The following is a 20,940-nucleotide window of genomic DNA, read 5'->3' as shown; positions in this document are numbered from 1 at the left end:
TATTATAGAAAAATGGATGAATTACAAGAACGTAGATGAAAAATGATTAAAATAGCAAGTACACAGCTATATCATAGCTGCAAAGCTTACTTGAATATTTAAAATAAGACTTATTTGAATCGCACTGGGTTAAATGGCATTGCTTTTTACTTTTGACACTGGTTATTAGGGACAACAACAACAACGATTTATATACCACTTTTTATCAAAAGGTTCCTAGAGAAATAATAAATAAATAAAATGGGATGTGCATGAACCAGTTTGGCAGTACTTCTATGGACTGCTGAACTGGTTCAGATGTCAGGCGTTTGAGCATGTGTGTCAGCTGACGCTGACTGGGGCTTCAAGGAGGTACACTGTAGCCCCGTGGCAGCAATTTTGGGGAAAGCGGTGTGAGGGTGTGTGATGTGGCAGGGGAAGTAAGAGCACCCTCCCTGCGCCTTAAAGCACCCCCTCCCCCGGCTTCCTGAACATGTTCATGCATATCCCTACTGGATATCTAGAAGTATTTCATTGTTTGCCAGCATATTTCTTTGCTTGAGAACCATACCTAGCTTAGTATATGTCACTTTGAACAATTTAATTTTGAATAATTTAACCAAGTCATTTAGGAAAGAGAAGCCAAAGCAAAAAAAGAAGGAAAAGAGAAAGGGGTTGGGGGGTTGGAAAGAAAAAGTTAAGTTGCGGTAGTGATTCTTGGGGGGAAGTCTCTGACTAGTTTCTGAACATTAAAAAAATCTGTGGCAAAGTTTTTATTATGGGAATATTATTGGTGGAAGGAGACCTCTAGCACTGTTGCCTGCTGAAACTCCATAGAAACCCAGCTGATGTATAATTTATAGTTGGCCAATCAACATGGTACCAAGGCACTACTGTAGCTAAACTCCATGTGAACAATTCTTATAGATTGTTTCAACATCCTTAAACTGTAGAATAACCTATGCAAACTGAGAGAAGTGATTCTATCTTCCTGCTTGTCAGAAGAGTAAATGCATTAATAATTGATATATTTTTCATAATCTGATATATATGCATTTCCCCCTTTATATTCCAAAGCTTCAATAAATAGTGTGAAATGAGGCATTTTACATTGACTGTGAAAAATTGTATTTAAGATAATTGCTTTCTTTGAGTACAGTAGAAAACTAAGTTTCAGATGTAGTAGCTTTTCCTTTACTGTGTGTTGGCATAGCTATTGAGCTCTAGCTCATGAAAGCTTATACTAAAATAATATGACAGACTTCATGGTGCCATAAGATTCTTTGTGTTTGCTGCAACAGACCATGCTCTGTGGAAGTTAGGGCCATTGGCATATCTCTTTGATCTGGTCAATTTCTGTTGGAGCTAATCTTTGGCCCAATTTATATAGGAAATGGGTCACGTTGAATGTTCTTACTCATGTAAGCTTTCCATATGTGTCCAGTCACATTTAAATGCACTTACAATTTGCAGTGGTCCATTTCCATACAATCTATTTCCATACATGTCTGGGCCGCTGATCACTGTCATGATAATATTGCATGTAAATAGATCAGTGCATGTGGTAAGTGAATTTAAATGGAAAGAGAAATGTGTGGAAAGCTTGCCACATGGCATGAATAAATTAGGCCTTAAATGCAAAAGAATACAGCAAGTATATGAGTCTAATATGTTTCCTCTAGTGGAGCTGGTTGCAGAGTTGGTGTTAGAGTTAACGTTAACCATGCTGTTGTTGTTGGATGACTTCAATGTCAATAGCGTCAACCATGGTATCCTTTCTGGGTCACCTGAGGGAGTTGGGATTGGGTGGCACTGTTTTACAGTGGTTCCATTCCTACCTCTCTGGTAGATTCCAGATGGTGTCGATAGGAAACTGCTGTTCTACAAAGCAAAAACTAAAGTGAAGAGTTCCTCAAGGCTCCATACTGTCTCCAATGCTCTTTAACATCTATGTGAAACTGCTGGGAGAGATCACCAGTTGGTTTGTTGCAGGGTGTTATCAATATGCTGATAACACCCAGATCTATTTTTCTATATCAATCTAATTGGGAAATGGCATAACGTACTTAAATGCCTGGTGGTAATGGGCTGGATGAGGGATAACAAACTGAAGTTGAATTCAAATAGGACAGAGGTACTGACGGGGGGGTTGAGATCCAAGAGATGGTTTAGATCTGCCTGTTTTGGATGGGGTTACCCTCCTTCCGAAAGATCAGGTACATAGCTTGGGAGAGCTCCTGCTTCCAAAAATCTCTCTGGTTTTCAGGTTGAAGCAGTGGCCAGGAGCGCTTTTTATCAGCTTCGGCTGATATGTCAGCTATGCCCCTTTCTAGAGGTAAATGACCTTAAAACAGTGGTGCATATGCTAGGCTTGACTACTGTACTGCACTCTATGTGTGTCTGCCTTAGTATGTAGTCTGGAAACGACAATTGGTACAGAATGCGGCAGCCAGACTGGTCTCTGGGACAACCTGAAGGGACTGTATAATACTGATATAAAAAGAAATGCACTGGCTGTCGATATGTTTCTGGGCAAAAATGCTGGTTATTAACTATAAAGTCTTCAGTGGCTTGTGCCCAGGGTATTTAAGAGAGCATCTTCTTTGTCATGAATGCTGTCGCCTATTAAGATCATCTGGAGAGGTCTGGTTATGTTTGTCATCGGCTCATTTGGGGGAGACTCAGGACTGGGCTTTCTCTGTGGCTGCCCCTGAGCTTTGGAACATGTCAAAATAAGAGCATCTCCATTTCTGTTTGCTTTTAGAACACCCTCAAAACACACCTGTTTTCGCAGGCTTTTAACTGAAATTCATTTAAAACTGTTTTTATCCCATGAATTGTTTTAACTGCATTTGCTCTATTTGTCATATTGTTAATTGTGTACACCGCCTAGAGTTACACACATCAAGCAGCATATAAATATAATAAATAAAAATAAAATATGTACAGCAAAGAAGCAATTCTATTTTGAATGTATTGTATCTGTAAGTTGAGAACACACTCAAGAACGCACATGGTAAAAATACTGCATTTATTACGGGCTCTGTGTGTGTGTGTGTGCGTGCACGTGTGCACGTGCGCGTGTGCGTAGAGCAAGGCTGCTCAGCTTCCACACTCTTGCTTATGTTGGCCTACAACTCCCAAAATCCCTGGCTATTGTTTATTGTAGTAAAAAAAAACAGCTGGGGGGGCCCTACATTGAGCAGGCCTGGTGTAGAGGGGTGATGCTTAACTTGTGTGGCGGGGAGGGGCCTCCAAAGACCTTTAGGTCCAGGCTTCAAAATTACCTAGGTGCATTTCTCTCCGCCGATATATTTCCTGGTAAAATACAAACTACTGGTTGTTAACTTTAAAGCCCTATTGGCTTAGGACTGGGTTACCTGGGAGAGTGCTGCCTTCAGTGTGTTCCCCACCACACTTTAAGGTCATTGAGAGAGGTCTGTCTCCAGCTGCTGCCAGCTCGCCTAGCAACAATATGGGATTAGGCCTTCTTTGTAGTCCTTACTGGACTGAGGAATGTGCTCCCTATATATCTCCAGGGTTTAAGATTGATCAACAGCAGCCTTTAAAAGAGCCCTAAAGAAAATTTTTTAAAGCTTGGACCTCAGTTACCTTTAAATGGCTTTAAATTGTTTTACTTTTTAATTGTTTTAATGGGTTTTTAATTTTGTTTTTATTCATGTGAAGTGTCTAGAGCTATATGGGTTATGCAGTATAAAAATCTAATACATATTTAAATAAATAGTACTCATTCAACAGCCTAAATAATAGCTTTATGTTGAAGCTGATGAATGCCTGTAATGCATGATGATCAGTTTTGTTCTTGTAGTTCCCAGTTCCTTAATTGTTACAGAGACAAAGAGGAGCCTGAAACAGGAACTACGTTTTCATTCCATACATGCCTGGTCGTAGCAGCAGGCCTTTTGTGTTGTGTTTGTGATCTGAAATACTGTCAGGTATATTGATTAAATAAACTTTTAAAATTATTATTATAGAGCCAACTTTGCATACTCATGTTTGAAGTGTTCTGGCTGAGACAGCCAACTAAATTTGACCTTCCTAAGTCAGCAGTTACACTGAATCAATAGAGCTGAGAGGCCATTGAGGAGGGTTGCATCTGTAAGCTACTTAAACTATCCTAACATTCTGATAGAAACATTTAGACCAATAAGACAAGTCGGTCAGCTATGTAAATTACAAACATTTAGGAGCTTAAACATGGGCTGCTATCACACATTGCAAGTGTCTTGATTGTGTCTGCTAATAATCTGTGCAACCTTTTAGCAGCCACACCTCCCCATGTTCTTAGCGCTACAGTAAGAACTTTTTGTCTTGTGATCAGAGATGGGGGTTTTCTGGAAAATTTTGAATTGGAACTATAGTATTCATAGAATTTTTCTGGAAAATTATCCATGCAAATCTCCCCTTGCTTGCATTTTTCTAAGCAATTTTTTTTTGATACCCTAAAAAGATTGGCCTGTTGTTTGACTAATTGATTTAGTAGCACCCCCTCCATACCATATTAATTATCCATGCTGTGTATCAAATGTTTTTCAAGTAGCCAAGTAGTTGAACTGAAATATTTTATTGGGGGGGATAATTGAATAGTTAAAACAGTTTAACTATTATACTAAAGAAAATATAAAGCTTTAGGTACAAATTATTTTTTTGGAATAGTCAATAAAACATATGCACTCTCTCACACACTTGGTGGTTTAAGGAAATTTTATTTTAAGTGCAGAAATGGCTGTGGACTGTCTTCATGTACAGCCTGCTTCACACCAAAGTTTATTTTTGTGATTTGTTATTTGCAAGCAGGAATTGTGTGGGGGGGAAAAAGGGGGTGGCTGATATCCAGTGTAATGTTGCACAGTTAAAGAAATTTTTGGTTGTGAATATTCTTTTCTTCTCAGGGTGCTTAGTGATCTTGGTGAAGAGCTCTGCAAACTACTGGACTGATGACCTAATTCTAGGAGCATTAATGATAACATTACCCTTTTGAGGAAACTTAACGGTAGATAGCTTTCCTTCAATAAAAGCAAAAAGGATATGTTGGTATTTTTATTATTATTATCTATATATTTATTTCTCCTGGGTGTGCCATAGAATGTGCCTGATTGGCTGGGTGGTGGAGCTGCCTGATTGGCTGGTGCACCCAGGAGAATTGGCTGGCTGGGAGGCTGCGGAGGCAAGGTGGCGGGCCCGGCGCGGTGGCAGTAGTGGGTCAGGCTGCGGCGGCAGCAGGCCAGGCCAGGCGGCGGGAGAATTGGCTTGCCGGGCAGCCGCGGAGGTGAGACGAGGCAGTGGGCCCAGCATGGCGGCAGTGGTGGGCCAAGCCGCGGCGGCAAGAGTGGGCTATGGCTGGGCAGCTGCGGAGGCGAGATGAGGCGGCAGGTCCGGTGTGGCGGTGGGTCAGGCGTGGCTGCGGAGGCGGCGGCAGGCCCGGATGCAAGGTAGTGGCAGGCCCGGCCACGATGGCGGCTGCACTTGGCCTGGCCGGAGACTGAGGCAAGGGGGAGAGAGAGGTAGCCTGCCCCAAAGAGCGCACAGATGCTCTGTGTGGGGCTCGGCTTGTTATTATTATTTATTTACACATTTCGACAGGTGTTATTGACTGGTTTGTTTTATCAAGACTTCCCAAGGACTTGGGATGGCTGAATTTATTATTATTATTATTAATTCGATTTCTATACCGCCATTCCAAAAATGGCTCAGGGCGGTTTACACAGAGAAAGAACAAACAAATAAGATGGAACCCTGTCCCCAAAGGGCTCACAATCTAAAAAGAAACATAAGATAGACACCAGCAACAGTCACTGGAGGTACTGTGCTGGGGGTGGATAGGGCCAGTTACTCTCCCCCTGCTCAAGAAAGAGAATCACCACGTTAAAAGGTGCCTCTTTGCCCAGTTTTTATTAATTATTTTTACAGGAAAAATCTCCCCCTAGTCTCTTAACTTCCAAAAATAACAATTTTTAGAAGAAACCAGTGGCAATGTTGAAAAACCTCATTGAAGCTATACTAACAGTCTGATGAGACAATGGGAGAGGCCGTGGAAGGATTTTTGTTTGCGTTTGTCAACCATACCTCAAGCAAATAATGCTTTTTGGAAATAAGATTGGGCTAACGCTAGTAGGTAAGCCTCTGTGTCAAATATAACTTAAGATTCTATAAAGGAGACAGATGCATAAGAACATAAGAACAGCCTTGCTGGATCAGGCACAAGGCCTTTTCCCCTTGAGTAGGAGATCCTCAGGATGGGTAGTGAACTGAGCATGCTCGAGACAGAACTGGACCACGTGACTTGTTTGTGGGCGTAGCCTCCTCCGTCCTAACCCCAGTTCCAGTTCTGTCTTGCTCGGGATAGGACGTTTTAGGAGAGAGCTCATGCAGTTAAGCCCTTTCTTCAGTTTGTTTTATTTATTCTCCTTAATGACCAGCCTCTGGCTATTGAGGGAAACAGGAGTCACAACTCTTCGGTCTGCGCCTGCCTGGTGGTTTCCCTCCCCCTCCCCCCTTCCTCTCCGCTTTGCTCTTTAAGGGTGGAGAAGGGAGCTGCCTCTATTTGGAGCCAACAAACAAACATTCAGACAAGATTTCCTACTCAAGTTAATCCTTTTAGCTTGCATTCGACATGATTGGCTACTTACTAAAGTATTTGCATTTGTTTGGAGGGGTCCTGGTCAGCGGGAGTTTGCTCTCTCAGAGGAGCTCTTTCAGGGAGGCTCAGGCTTCTCAGCTGCGCACGTGTTCTCTCAGCTCTTGTTGTTGCCGCGCCTTAGTCCAGCATGACTGCTTCAGCTTTCCCCTCGACTGCAGCCGTGGCTCAGACAATGGGGACGGGGACCTTGGGGCGGCACTTAGCCAAAGCCCCCAAGAGGTCCAGGCGCAGTGGACGCCAGAAATAGAGGCGCCGGCCTGAGTGAGTCCCTCCAGCGTCTGAAAGGGCACAACGTACTTTTAAGGGAGCGCCTGTTGATTCTGGTGGCCGGCTGGAAATCAAAAGCGAAAGCAACCAAATGGCGCCAAGTGGAAGGCTGAATCAAACAAGCGCCTTTGCTTTGAGGGAGACGACCAGAGCCCGGTGGGCACTATACTGGCGTCTCATCCTCCGGCCATTGGGGCCTCAGCGTTTGAGGGGGAACCGTCTGGTCCGCGCATTCCCTCCATGCTGCGTGATGGATTGCTCACACGCTCCCCGCACAGCCTCAGCAGTCACCGCTGTAAGTAAAGACCTTTTCTCACCCAGGATTCCTAATGGCTGCGTGAGTTTTTTCGGAGCAGTGGGAGGAAAGTGGTCTTGTGGCAGCAGGCATGGATTTTTCCCCCTTTGCCAAGCAGGGTCCACCCTGGTTTGCATTTGAATGGGAGACTGAGCGCTGTAAGATATAAAAGTTTTCCATTGAGCCACCTACAGCCTCGCTTGCTACTCCCCTGGCATGGCCCTTACCAGTTCTGCGGGGGCCTCACCCCTTACACGCAGGGACATGCGTGACTCCCAAGTTGTTTCCACCCTTGCCTGAACCCAGCCCATGGCTCAGGGGTTTTTTCCTCTGTATGAGCGTGGTTGGTGTATGCCCAGATTTTTTGCCATGCAAAATCAAGAGAAGGCGCAGGGATTCTTTCCCCTCTTCCTCCCACCCTCGCTGGGGGGACAGGAGTTGTTAACGCCCCATGCTCCCCAGTGGAGCCAGTGTGGTGTAGTGGTTAGAGTGCTGGACTAGGACCGGGGAGACCCGAATTCAAATCCCCATTCAGCCATGATTCTAGCTGGGTGACTCTGGGCCAGTCACTTCTCTCTCGGCCTGGCCTACTTCACAGGGTTGTTGTGAGAGAGAAATTTTAAGTATGTAGTACACTGCTCTGGGCTCCTTGGAGGAAGAGCGAGATATAAATGTAGTAATAATAATAATAAGTCAGCCTTCCGGTCTCACACCGGGTCAACTTGCACCATTCCCCTTTTCCCTTCCCCCCAGTCACTTAAAGTGGTGGAGCAGGGAAATGCTTGATTAACAAGCAGAAGGGTGCCAGCTCGAATCCCCGCGGGTAGCTATACAGGTACCAGCAATTTACGAAGAGCCTGAAAGGCATCACCTCGTACCCTCCCATTCCCCAAAGACCGGGGAGGCCTACAGCCCAGTTACCACCTGACCATCAGTCAGAAGAAGGGGCTCCTTGCAATCTCTGCCTCTGGACCCTACTGGGCCATTAGAGCCAGACAAGGAGGAAGGGGAATTATCGGGGGGGGGTGATGCCACCCATTTCTAACTCTGCCAGACCTTTTTCCTCAGCAGAACTCGGAAGATTTTACTGTCCAAGGTGCAGCGCACAATCAGTGCTGCCTCCCCGTTGGAAATTGCAGAGCCGTCTTCGCCCCTTGACTAACAGGTTTTCCCTGCAGCTGATCTGGTAACATCCACAGTTACATTCTCCCCTCTATTTTGTAGAGTGATGTGTGCGGAGTGGCAGCGCCCGGCCTTGGCCAAACCAATGGTTGACCTCCCCAAGAAACATTTCCAGTCCCAGGGGACCCCTCAAAACCTTTGGCCATGCCTAAGGTTGTCCCTTCTGGGGGCTCAATTGGTCTCCTACACTCATAGGACAGGGACCTCTCTAGCCCCAGGACGACAGGCGCTGACACTCTCTTCTCTTGAAGGTCCAAGATGCCTTCAGCCATGTCCCTCAAGATATGCACCACCAACCCCCTCTTGCTCGAGCGTTCGACTCTGGACCAAGGCACTGTTCAAGATGGTCCCTCCCGACCGGCCTAAGGTTTCACTAGGACATTAACTAAATGACCAAGACTGCTGCTCTTAGGGCCAAGTCTAGCTTAGATTGTACACAGTCGAGCCATAGCGGTGGGTGTGGCTGTATACAGGTTATCTTGGCTTAAGACCTGAAATGCTGACGATAATTCTAAGTTTCCTTTGATTACTGCTCCATTTGTGGGAGCTACCCCTTTTGGTCCCACTTAGACCCAGTTTTTGGTCAAAACATGGGATAAGAGTAGGCTATGCCTTCTCCACACAGAGAGCCCAATGGGCCCCCCGTAGTTGGTCTGGTTCCCTTTCACCCTTACAGGCAACACTACTTCACACCGATTCCAGCGGTACAGCTCTCTGCCGGGAGGCTGAGTGCGCGAACTTAGTGGCCAAGGGCCACAAAGATGCTTTTCTGTCAGAAGGTTCAGATTTCATAATAATGTATTATATAGGAAAGTATAACAGGATGGTATCGGAGTTCTAAACTTAATGGCCTACTATGAAGCCTCGCATCTTACATAAGAACAGCCCTGCTGGATCAGTCGCAAGGCCCATCTAGTCCAGCATCCTGTTTCGCACAGTGGCCCACCAGATGCCGCTGGAAGCCACAGGCAGGAGTTGAGGGCGTGCCCTCTCTCCTGCCATTACTCCCCTGCAACTGGTACTCAGAGGCACCCTGCCCTTGATGCTGGATGTGGCCCACAGCCCTCCGACTAGTAGCCATTGATAGACCTCTCCTCCATGAAGTCATCCAAAGGGATATTTTGTGGTTAATAGTAGACCTGGAAAAGTTCTGGGTGAAGATGAAGGTTCCCGAGGAACATCTTAGTAATTTCAGCAACCAGTTATTGATATTTGAATTTATTAAGAGTTCTAAATCTGTTACAAATCCACCTTAAGTACCACCTTTAAGATCTGGGGGATTTGGCATAAAATTTTTGCCCTCCCATATTTCCCCTTGTTAACCATTTGTAGTCATCCCAAATTTCCAACTTTTGACTCTCCCTCCCGATTACTTGATGTCTGGGAGGAATCACACAATAGATTAAAGGATTTTTATTATTTCGATACGCCAATTGATTAGAACCATTTTGGGAGAAGTTTATGAATAAGCATTGCTCTTGGTTAAATTTTCTTCAGTTTCACTCCTCTATTTTACATCCTGATATAGTTAAGCAAGCTAATAGGAGTTTGACTATGTTTGTGGAATTAATATTAAAGGCTTCAGAAGACTCTAAGGGCCTGATTTCTAGATTATAGGAGATTTTAATAAGCCAATCATCTGATCCATTAACTGGCCTTAAGTTGGCTTGGGAAAATGACCTACAGCAAACTATTAGCGACTTACTATGGAAAGGAATACCAAAATGGAAGCTGGTGTTTTCTACCTCTTCCTGAATTAGAGAGTATTTTGTTAAGCTCTCTCTCAGGTGGTATTTGACCCCTTCTAGAGCAGCCCACATCAGAGTTGGTCCCCATTATGTTGGAATGGCTGTTGTGATAGGGGTACAAACTTCCGTTTATGCTGGTCTTGTTCTGCTTTTGGACAGAGTTGCCTCTATTACATATATTTTCGGAAGTTAGTTTGACATTATCATCTAAGGATCTTATAGTTTTTATGTTAACTGAGGCTGGATTTTCCATTGCACTACGTTGGAAGCATAAAACTATGTCGTTGACTTCTTGGTACCAGTCTTTGTGGCACATTACCATATCTGGGAAAAATTGACTCATATTATTCGTCTTCTAACAGATCAAGCTAATTCTCCTGATTTTTCTTTATGATCTGGTGAGTTTTATTCTGTTCACAAATCAAGATAATTTTAGTTATTCTCTTCCATCTAATTATTTACATATCTGGAAGGATGGTTAATGGATGTTTTTATGTATCGGTCTTACTATTATGTGTATGTATTGTCTGAAAGAAAGATAATGGAACACAGTACAAAGGAAGAACTTCCAGAGTAGTTCTTGCACTACCTTGCATGTGCAACCTTGAATGTCCCAAAGAAGGTCTTCCACTAACAGCTGTACAACACTATGGAACACCACAACCTTGTGCAGCTCCACAATCTTAAGTGTGTGCAATTCATCTAGCTGCACTAGTGCAACACTAGTCAGGATGTTAATCAGTTTCTCTGTGCAATCCTATAAATGTTTACCTATAAGATGCAATGAACACAGGATGTGCAAACATATTGAGTAAGCATACAAAGGATCAGGATGAAGAGAAAGAAGAAAAGAGGCAACAAAGGGGAGACATGATCGAAGTTTATAAAATTATGCATGGAGTGGAGACGGCAGACAGAGAGAAATTTTTCTGCCCCTCTCACAACACTAGAACCAGGGGTCACCCCATGAAACTGAAGGTTGGGAAATTTAGGACTGACAAGCGGAAGTACTTTTTCACGCAGTGCATAATTAATCTATAGTGATAGCCACCAGCTTGTATGGCTTTAAAAGGGACTTAGATTCATGGAGGACAGGTCTATCAATGGCTACTAGTCTGTGGGCCAAATCCAGCCTCAGAGGCACGATGCCTCTCAATACTAGTTGCAGAAGAGCAACAGCAGGAGAGAGGGCATGCACATACCTCTTGCCTGTGGGCTCCCCAGAGGCATCTAGTGCACCACTGTGTGAAACAGGATGCTGGACTAGATAGGAACATTGGTCTTACTGTGAAGGGCTCTTTTTCCCTGTAGTAGGAGATCCTCAGGGTGGGTAGTGAACTGAGCATGCTCGAGACAGAACTGGACCACGTGACTTGTTTGTGGGCGTAGCCTCCTCCGTCCTAACCCCAGTTCCAGGGCTGTTGAGCGAGGTGGTATGTCGAGTGGAGAGAGCTCTGTGTAAGTACTCTGTAAGCTGTAGGTAAAGAAGAAAGTGGGAAGAACTCGGACGAGAGGTTAGAGAATAAGATAGACAAGTGCAAAAAACAGCCTAGGAGTCTACTCCTGAGGGGCTGCCTCCGTCCCCGATCAGGCCCATCCTCCAGTTGGCCCCGTTAACCATCTGTGCATCTCTACCTCCCGAAAATACATCCGGGTGGGGCTGAGGATCTCCTACTACAGGGAAAAAGAACCCTTCACGGTAAGACCAAAGTTCCTTTTTCCCCTGAGTAGGAGATCCTCAGGATGGGTCGTGCCCAAGCTGAAGACACTAATCCCTGGGATGGGAAGGATGTATTCAAACCCCTTGTCAAAGCACCGTGTGCTCCAAGGCTGCCTGTGCTGCTGAGTGGTCAGAACCTTATAGTGCCTAGGGGAACGGAGCAGCGGAAGGCCAGGTGGCTGCTGCCCTGCAGATCCCCGATAGTGGGATGGGCTGAAAAAAGGCCGCAAAGGTAGCTGCGCTTCTGGTCGATCGCTCCATGAAATGAGTGTTGAGATCCGAGTAGGCCAGGAGAATGCATGATCCGATCCTGCCAGTCGAGGTGCCTTTAGAAACTCTGTTCCCCAAAGAGGAGAGATGGAAAAAGACAAGGAGGGTGTTGGATTTGTGAATGTGTCTGGTGCAATGAACGCCAAGCCCTGGGCCCATCAGGCTTGTGCCACAATCATTCCCCTGGCTGGACAGGGGAAAGGCCGAATGAAGGAAGAATGTCAACTCTGGATCTATGAAAGTGAGAATTAACATTTTGGGAGGGAGGTGGTATTCAGGCCATGATGCACTGCATCTAGCTGGAAGGTGCAATATACCTTCTGTGCCAAGAGGGTACCTAGCTCAGAAACCCTTGAGCCAAGGTTAGAGCTACCAGGAAGAGGGCCTTATAAGACAAGAGCTTCAGTGGACTGGTAGCAATGGGCTTGAAGGAGTCCTTCGTGAGAGCGTTTAGGAACTCAGTTGAAGTTCCAGGCAAAGAATGCCTGACTAGAGAGGAGACAGGTGTGTCGCTCCCCCAGGAATTTGTATGAGAGTGGGCGCAGGGTCGGTTGGCCCAAGTCAATGGAAGAAAAAATGGCAAAACTGAGGCCAGTGAGAAGGCTTGGTGCCTCAGGGTGCTTGGTTGCAGAGGAAGGTCTAGGCCGGCCTGGAGAAAGGTGAGGACCTCAGGCACCCCTGTGGGGAGTGGATCTCTCTTTGTGAGATCAACCCTCTGCGGAAGGCGAGCCAGGAGGCTTGATATATTCAATTGGTTGATTGGTGTCTGAAGCCGGAATGGTGTCCTAGACCTGTAGTATCGTTCTTTCTTTTTTTCTTTGTATGCTTACTCAATATGTTTGCATGTCCTGTGTTCATTGCATCTTATAGGTAAACATTTATAGGATTGCACAGAGAAGCTGATTAACATCCTGACTAGTGTTGCACTAGTGCAGCTAGAGGAATTGCACACACTTAAGATTGTGGAGCTGCACAAGGTTGTGGTGTTCCATAGTGTTGTACAGCTGTTAGTGGAAGACCTTCTTTGGGACATTCAAGGTTGCACATGCAAGGTAGTGCAAGAACTACTCTGGAAGTTCTTCCTTTGTACTGTGTTCCATTATGCTAGCACAGCACTAGTCTAGATGTAGGCCATTCTTTACTGGAATTATGTTTGTTTCCCCAAGATGTATCCTTTGTTGACCTTGTTTGTTTGCCTTCATGAAATGAAAGAAAAACAGTATCATATATCTCACTCTTTGCCTTGAATAGGTGAACAGTTGACCCTTAAAAAGATTTGTTTGTTTCAGTAGTGACTGAAGGAGGATACAATCTGGTCTAAGATGGATGTTGTCATGATTAATTTGCAAGCTCATCTGAAATGCCTGGGAAACGAAGAACTGTTTCTACTGTATGATGATGGAAGAAAAATAATGTTTTTAAAATAAAATGGTGGTGTAATATAACGGTCAAGAATATTCCATGGTGGAGGAAAAACATTTTTGCCAGCTGAGCCGTGTTTGCAGCAATGATATAGGAAGAAACTGAAAGGCACCATCTCATGCTGTGCGAGAGGAGGCCATGGTAAATCCCTCCTGTATTCTACCAAAGAAAACCACAGGGCTCTGTGGGCGCCAGGAGTCGAAATAGACTAGACGGCACACTTTCCCTTACACATTTCTGGGTCTGTTGCTTCTTATGTTTGCACTAACTCTATTCCATCAAATCTCTAGTGGGGGAAAGATGCAGAGCAAATCTTTTGTTTATTGGTCTTAACTCTAAGATGCATTTTTTGTCATATTGCAGGGGGCAAATTAGTTTTCTTTGTGGCTGAATTAGCTTTCTTCTGGGATTCAAGGCTTCTTCATATGCGATTTATGTAATTGTAGCGATTAAGAGCACAATCTGTTGCATGGTTAGTCCAAAGTAAGTTCCACTGTGTTCAATGAGGCTTACTCCCAGTACTATTGCAGCCTAGTAGTACTTTCAGAAAAGCTTGCAAAATACTAGTGAATGGTGGTGTGAGTGTCTCATTCAAGTAAGGCATCCTGCTGCTTGCACTCAGTGCAATGACCTTGTTTCCATAGTCATACAATATACTTTACCAATTTTTCTTGTATTAATTTTTGCAGTCAAAGCTTGTTGATTCATCATTTGTAATCTGAATGTAAAAGGCATTATGCAATGAAATAGTTGAAAAATACTCTCATGTTTATTACATTAACTGAACACACAAGTAATGTATTTGAGCTTAAAAGGTGTTCTTGGTTTCACTTGTAAAAGGATTTTTAATTTGTGTTGGAAAAAGTACAGTGTGAAGTATCACTTAGAAAGACAAGTAGAAGTTATGCTTAAAATCTGTTGTTGAGGGAGAGAGAAACATCCTGACTTAATTGGTTGCTGATATAAATTGCGTTTTGGGGTATGTGACCCGAACTGAAAACTAGAAAAAACGAAAGCTAATGAGACTATGGCAGTGTTTTTAAAACAAGATGCACAGAAATATCAAGAGGTTTCAAGATGAAGAAATTGAGTGCACGTATTTAATAGATTGTTTTCAAGAGCGAGCCTTGCCACTGGAATAAGGTGGCAGGTTGATTCAGAGGTTCCGATATTGACTGGACTAGCTTCCTCAAATGTACTGAAATACTCTGAATCTTAGCTTCAAAAACAGAGACCGATATTCAGAAAGAGTGACGTGTGAAGCTTTACTTCTGTTCTCAAGCTCTGTCTGCTGAAAGCAGTGAAGAAGATCCCATCATGGTGATCAGGCAGCCAAAAGAGCAATTAAAGAGGTGGCTATATAAATAAAATTCTGCAGCTGCTGAACAAATGGGGGAGATTATGATATATCTTAAGCAGATGAATTAAAAACAGAACGGTTAAGTACGATTCAGCCCCTGGAAACTAACGTTCTGGAGGTCTTGGAGAAACTAGGAGATAATGGATAACTTGGAAGCTGAGCTTAAATAACAAGATAAAATACTATAGTGGTTCTCTCAGACTACTGAATATCCTCAAATGAAACTGGAGGATTTGGAGAATTGTAAATTGCATCTCAATTTAAAATTTAGAGAGATGGGAAAATTTGGAGAAAATATGGAAGCTTTCCCAGCCATTTTGATTTGCTTTATACTACCAAATCTACCCGTGCTCGCAAATTATATTTGGATGCACAGAGATCTGAGTCTTGCAGTTTCCTCACAGATGAGTTATAGTCTCACAATTCACTTAATTCCTGATAAAGAAGATTTTCAGTTGCCCAAGGACCTTGCGAAAGATAAAAAAGTCACCAGAGTTTGCATTGCATCAGAGAGCTCTGCTCATGCACAGAGCAACTTGAGTCTCATAGGTCCAGCTTCCCTTTCAAATGCACAAAATTGCATAAAGGCCAACAAATCTGACTCAAGGCAGGAGGTCGTGCCCACATGTTTTGAGAAAGTAGTAGGTAGGCTACCTGGTTTGAGCCATTTGATTGGCTTTGAGTGTTCCTGAAAGAACAAGAAAAGTACAAAGCAGAGAGTGAAAGAGTCTGACAAGCTGCAAGGGTCTTCATGGTCAGGCAAATACAATTTTGAACATATGAAGTGGCCTTTGGTGCATCTAGTTCAGTGTTGACTAGTCTGACTGCCAGTGGTTCTCCAGGGTTCCAGACACGGGTCATTCTAAGCTCTACTTGGAGATGTCTGGGTTTGAACATGGGATCCTCTGCATGGAAAGGATGTGCATTTTGCTGAGCTTACAGCACTTCCCTCAACTCCTGGAAAAAATTCACAGACCCATTGGTGTGTTCAAGCACTTTTGTGAATGCCTCAGTGTTCTGTTTTTTTTTTTTTTTTAAATGAGCAATTTTCTTTGACTAGATGTTCCATGGTTATAGTAAGCACCTATTTAAGCTGTTTATACATTTCTGCTTTGCATAGGCACATGTAGGATGTGTGTGTGTCAGAGAGATGTATTTGCATTTCTCCATTATCTTACAACTGAAGCAACAAAAAATAGATTCTGATGTCTAGACCTTACATACAATTGTTGCACAGTTGCATACTCCCCCATCCCCCTGGTATGCAGCTAGTACCCGATCATGTGTTTCATTGACCTAGCTTGTACCACAAAACTGGTTGGCATGCAAGGTGACTGCTACACTTGATCGCATCATTTACCCAACAGCTTTATATTTTGAAGTAATGGTAATTTTCAAAAATGTATAATAGACATTTTAATGAAATCCCTAAGAATCAAATACATTGGATGTAACTCTCAAATGTCAGTAGTGGAATGGTTATAGCTTGGTAAATGAGTGGGGCTAGAACTTGAGTTCTAAGATGAAGTGACTGTGAAAGAGAGAGGAAAAAGATTTGGGGACTGAGAACATCCACAAAATCCATCTCCTAGACTGAGGCCTTCTTTAAGGCCTGCTTATTTCATTGACCAATGCTGCTGCTGATTTTCTGCAATAATTAGTCTAGGCTTAACCTAGTCTACACCTCCCAACTGTCCCTGCTTCTTCAGCCTAACCTGAAAAAGGAAGTGCTCTTACTCTCGGAAGGTAGAGCTAAGGATGAAGGGAAAGACATGGAGAAAGGGAAGAGGACAGAATAAGAAGCTGCAGAAGACCTGAGAGATTTCATTTGGATTCCAGAACAAGAACACCAACTACAAAGCAGCAAATTATTGAAACAGCAATATGTCCTCCTACACTACAGGTGAATCTCATTATCCATGGAGGTTCTCGGCTCAAACTGTGGATAATGGAACTATGGATAACAAGGCACTGAGGCAATAGGAATCGGGGTAGGGTGCAGTGGTCCCTCTAATTTTTTTTCATCTCTGTGTGGAATTTTTGTTCTGGGCGGCAGCATCAAAGCAGTGTGTGTGCACTTGCATTCAGAGTGGGGCCTTCCTGATTCAACCTGAGTGGGATATAAAAGGAACTGAACAGACATCCAAAAACTTGTGAGCATGCACATGTGTGAACGCCTTAGAGGGAACAGTGGTGGGGTAGGTTCCTGGAGGCTTTAAAAATGGCTAAAAACATGAGAGAAGAGAAACAAAGTGTCATACTGTGCTCTGTGGGTCTCCAGATGTCCAGCAGTGCCTTGGAAAAGTCCCAATTCTGTTAATTTTTGGCAGAAAATAACGAGTATTTTTTAATCAAATGAGCCACAAAATGGCTTTCATCAGAATGGTGAAATGACTTCAGAGGTAATTTCTGGGCACCCTGAAACGGTGGATACGTGAAAACCATTTTAAAACTGCATATACCAAGGTCGGGTGTCAATTGCCCAACTGCAGACCCGTGGATTAGGAATGTGTGAACCAGCTTGAGGTCAGTTGGTTCACCATCGAACTATGCTGGTTTGATTACTCTCCCTCAAGCAAAATTGGGTTCAGTTCAGCTCAACCTTTAGCAGAACCCCTTGGGCCAGCTTGTGGGTTCTACAAGTTATTTTTTTTAAAAAGAAAACTTACCACTGTGTCTGGTGGGAGGTGCTGCTGCGGCTGTGGGCGGGAGGTAGGTGGCCCTTCAATGGTTCACACTCCGCTCACTGACCTCCTGCATCTTCTTAGGGCCATTTTGGTCCATTTTGGGGCCTTTTATACCCTCTCCCTGCTCATGATGTTATGAACTGGGCACGCAAATGGACAGTGTGCATGCGCAGTGTTCTTAAAAATGGCCGGCGCGAGCAGGGATAGGATTGAAAAGGCCTGAAAGTGGGCTGAAATGGCCCTAAAAAGTCGGGGGGGGAGTGGGAACCGTTGGACACCACCCATGGCCATGGCAGCAACCCCTGGAGGCCACTGGATGCAGCATGCTAAGTTATCTCTCTCTCTCTCTCTCTCTCTCTCTCTCTCGTAGAATCCCCACCCTTTTGAGTTGGGCCTGAATTGGTTCAGCTTTAAGCTGAACTGAGGCCTGGCTCAATGTGCACGGAACCGAACTGGGCCTGGTTAAGTTCAAACGGACCCAGACTTCCTGGTTCCATGCACATCCCTACCGCAGATGTCAGGGCTGTGTATAATGAGGTTTGCCTGTACTAGTTTTGCAGTTCTGCACAAGCTATACACCTTGGAAACACTGATACATTGATAAACAACACGGGGTGGGGTGGGAGAGTTCTATTTATCCTTGCATTAACCTGTATGTGCAAATTATTGTTTACATTAAAGTTACTTGAGAAGAACATTGTAGGAGGATATTTTGTGTCAAGCTCTTAGGCTGATATACAGAGGGGTGCGTGCGTGCGTGCACATGCACATATATGCACACTACAATTGAGGGGCAATTTTAAAATGAATAAAATAGCTAAGTACATTTGTGTATCTAATGATGGTTCCAGCTCGGATGCTTTTGCCAGTCAGTGCTGCATTACCCATGTTAATAAAGAACCCTCTGCACAACTCTTCTCAATGCATTGTGACTCAGCTGTGTCAGGCTGGATCCAGACAACAGACTTTTCAGAGGGTTGAAGATGGTTTGAAAGGGATCAGTGTTCATATGTGCATATTCATCCCGCTTTGTGACTGGTGAACAAATTTCCCAATTTTAAATGGTTTCAGAAACTTATGAAATGTATCTAGTGGGGCAAAAGGGTGTGCGCACACATGATGGATGCATGCATACAGACACTGGGATGGACAGGCTTCAAGTCTGCACTGTCTACTTTGTTTTACTAGGAACCTGAGGTCCATGATATGAGTCAGGTATAAAATAGTGATTTGAGGGGCAGACATACATACACTTAGTTAAGGAACAGAGTGCACATGTCTGAGCAGATGCTTAGGCTATGAATTTGTTGCAGTATGAAAATTGAGTTCACGGTTCTTTTATATAAAGATTCATGCCTGGTTTCCCCAGAATATTTCAGCAACATAATTCAGGAGAAAAAGCCTTTTTGTTGCAGCTGTTAGACAGTTTTATTGTTAAATAGTTGGGAATGAAAAACCCTTGCTGATCTGTCTGAAAGCCACCAGTAAGTTACCAGTAGAAAGTTAATGGTGATATCAGGAAGAAAATAATTGCTCCTTATTTCTTGACAACTTCAGAATGCTCATGGAAATCTTAGACTGGTAACCATCTTGTTTCTAAGTAGTGTGCCAGCTTATTGGAGGGGAAAACAGGGTACCCAGGTGTTAGGCACTGCTGAGTTTTAAGAAGTGAATCCAGTACGTCTGCATAAAACTCTCTGCCTTTTACTTCTGCTGTGTTCATAGATACCATCGGGCTTCGTATATGGACCTCAACCCTTGGAAGTAACAGAATATTCAGCAGAAGGTAAAGAGTGCTGCCTTCTGGTGTTATAGTGTGTGCCTGTGTGCAAGTGTACACTTGAGATAGTTGTGTAATCTTGTAGGAACGAAAAATAAATAAATGCCTGAGTATGTTGAGGTCCTGATTGACTGGTTATGTCAATAGACTACCTGTATCGCTGTAGACGAATATAGGGAAAAGTTGCATTAAATCTGGAATGCCCATGTATGTATAAGTGTCTGCTTACCTCTTTATTGTATTAAAGGGTAATCTGATAGCAAAGGCAGTTCCTCAGCACTGCGTGAGTGAAGGGATCTCTCTCCCTCTCCCTCTCCCTCCCCCCCCCATATTTAGGACCCCTACTAACTGGGGAAAGAGGCACCTTTTAAAGTTGTGACACTTTTTATTTATTGGGGGGAAACAGCTGTCCTTCTTCAGCCCAGCATAACAACTTGGCTATTGCTGGTGTCTCCTTTGTGTATTTTTTTTAGCTTGTGAGCCCTTTTGGAACAGTTGGAATCAGTTTTCTTGTATCTTTTGCTGTGTAAACTACTTTGAGAGCTTTTTTTGTAAAAAAAAAAAAAAAAATCTATATACATATGTGTAGCAGTAGTAGTCACAATTGAGGAGTGAACATTTCTTCCTTTCAGTGGTCTCCAGAAGGCTTGTGCCCTCTCATTTCCAAGTTAGTCCACGTGGCCTACCTTCTCCTACTGGCCATTCACTGACCTGCAGGGACAGATTAAAGGAGAGGCATGATATCCCGCTGCTTACGGTGGTAAAATTCCCTGCAGAGTCAAATGTTGGGGTGAATGTTTGGCGTGCCTTGAATTTGTTCTGATTTGTTCCCCCTTTCTGTGTGTGAGTGAGTGAGAATGTGTGTTTTAATTTAATTTGCGGCGTGGGAGGGACGGACGGACGACGGAACGTGGTTGGGCACCAGAAGTAAGTAGCCTGAATCCGGGTGGGGGGCAGACAGACAGTGCATGTGCAGTGTGTGTTGTTGTTGTTGTTCTCTCTGACAAATCTGCTTGAGAGACTGACTGAGACCATGGTGTGTGCGTGCCAAAAAGATTAAGCAGAGCAGTCTAGGATTGCCACTCAAGGGAAGCCAGGGGGAGGGGTGTGGCAGCAGTATGCGCCATCCCATTGGCTTCCAATGGGCAGCAGACTAGCAGCAGCATGCTGCCAATGTTCCCTTCACACCCCATCCCACCCCACCCACCTTCTTTTCGGAAGCAGTCCCCTTATTGATTTTCCTGAAACATACCTGTTCTAGACTCATAAAATTCTACTTTTGTGTAGAATTGGGTGAATGAATGAGAGAAATGGTGGAACTGAAACTCAAAAGAACATGATATGTGTCCCCCTCCCCACCCCGGAGATCAGCCCCCAGTGTGGGAAGAGCTGAGGGCCGGGGCTGGCAAGCAGAGGTGTGAGGAGGGAGCCTGGCTGCAAAAGCGGCCCAAGGAGCTCTGGCGGCGGTGCGGGATGGCCTGCCTGGCCTGCTGGTTCAAGATGGAATGGAACTTCCCTGGCAATAGGCCAGGCCTGGCTCGGCTGGCAGGCTTCTGTTCTCCGTCGGTC

General features: G+C 44.3%; 1 protein-coding gene across 4 annotated transcripts in view; it reads left to right on the top strand.

The window, feature by feature from the left end:
- Nucleotides 1-20,940, top strand: part of CDK19 (cyclin dependent kinase 19) — a 185,653-nt gene that overhangs the window by 10,212 nt on the left and 154,501 nt on the right. The window contains exons 1-2 of one of the 4 annotated variants that reach the window (XM_053303425.1): nt 8,351-8,388; nt 19,317-19,377. The exons of 2 other annotated variants lie outside the window; for them this stretch is intronic. The gene's annotated coding sequence lies outside the window, so the exon portion shown is untranslated. Of the gene's footprint in view, nt 1-8,350; nt 8,389-19,316; nt 19,378-20,940 lie in introns of those variants that run through there. One more of the 4 variants, XM_053303347.1, reaches the window with a different exon arrangement.

The sequence above is a fragment of the Hemicordylus capensis genome, chromosome 1 (assembly GCF_027244095.1).
Source record: "Hemicordylus capensis ecotype Gifberg chromosome 1, rHemCap1.1.pri, whole genome shotgun sequence".
Taxonomy (NCBI): Eukaryota; Metazoa; Chordata; class Lepidosauria; order Squamata; family Cordylidae; genus Hemicordylus; species Hemicordylus capensis.
The sequence above is the reverse complement of the archived record's forward strand: the minus strand, read 5'-3'. Positions and strand labels throughout refer to the sequence as shown.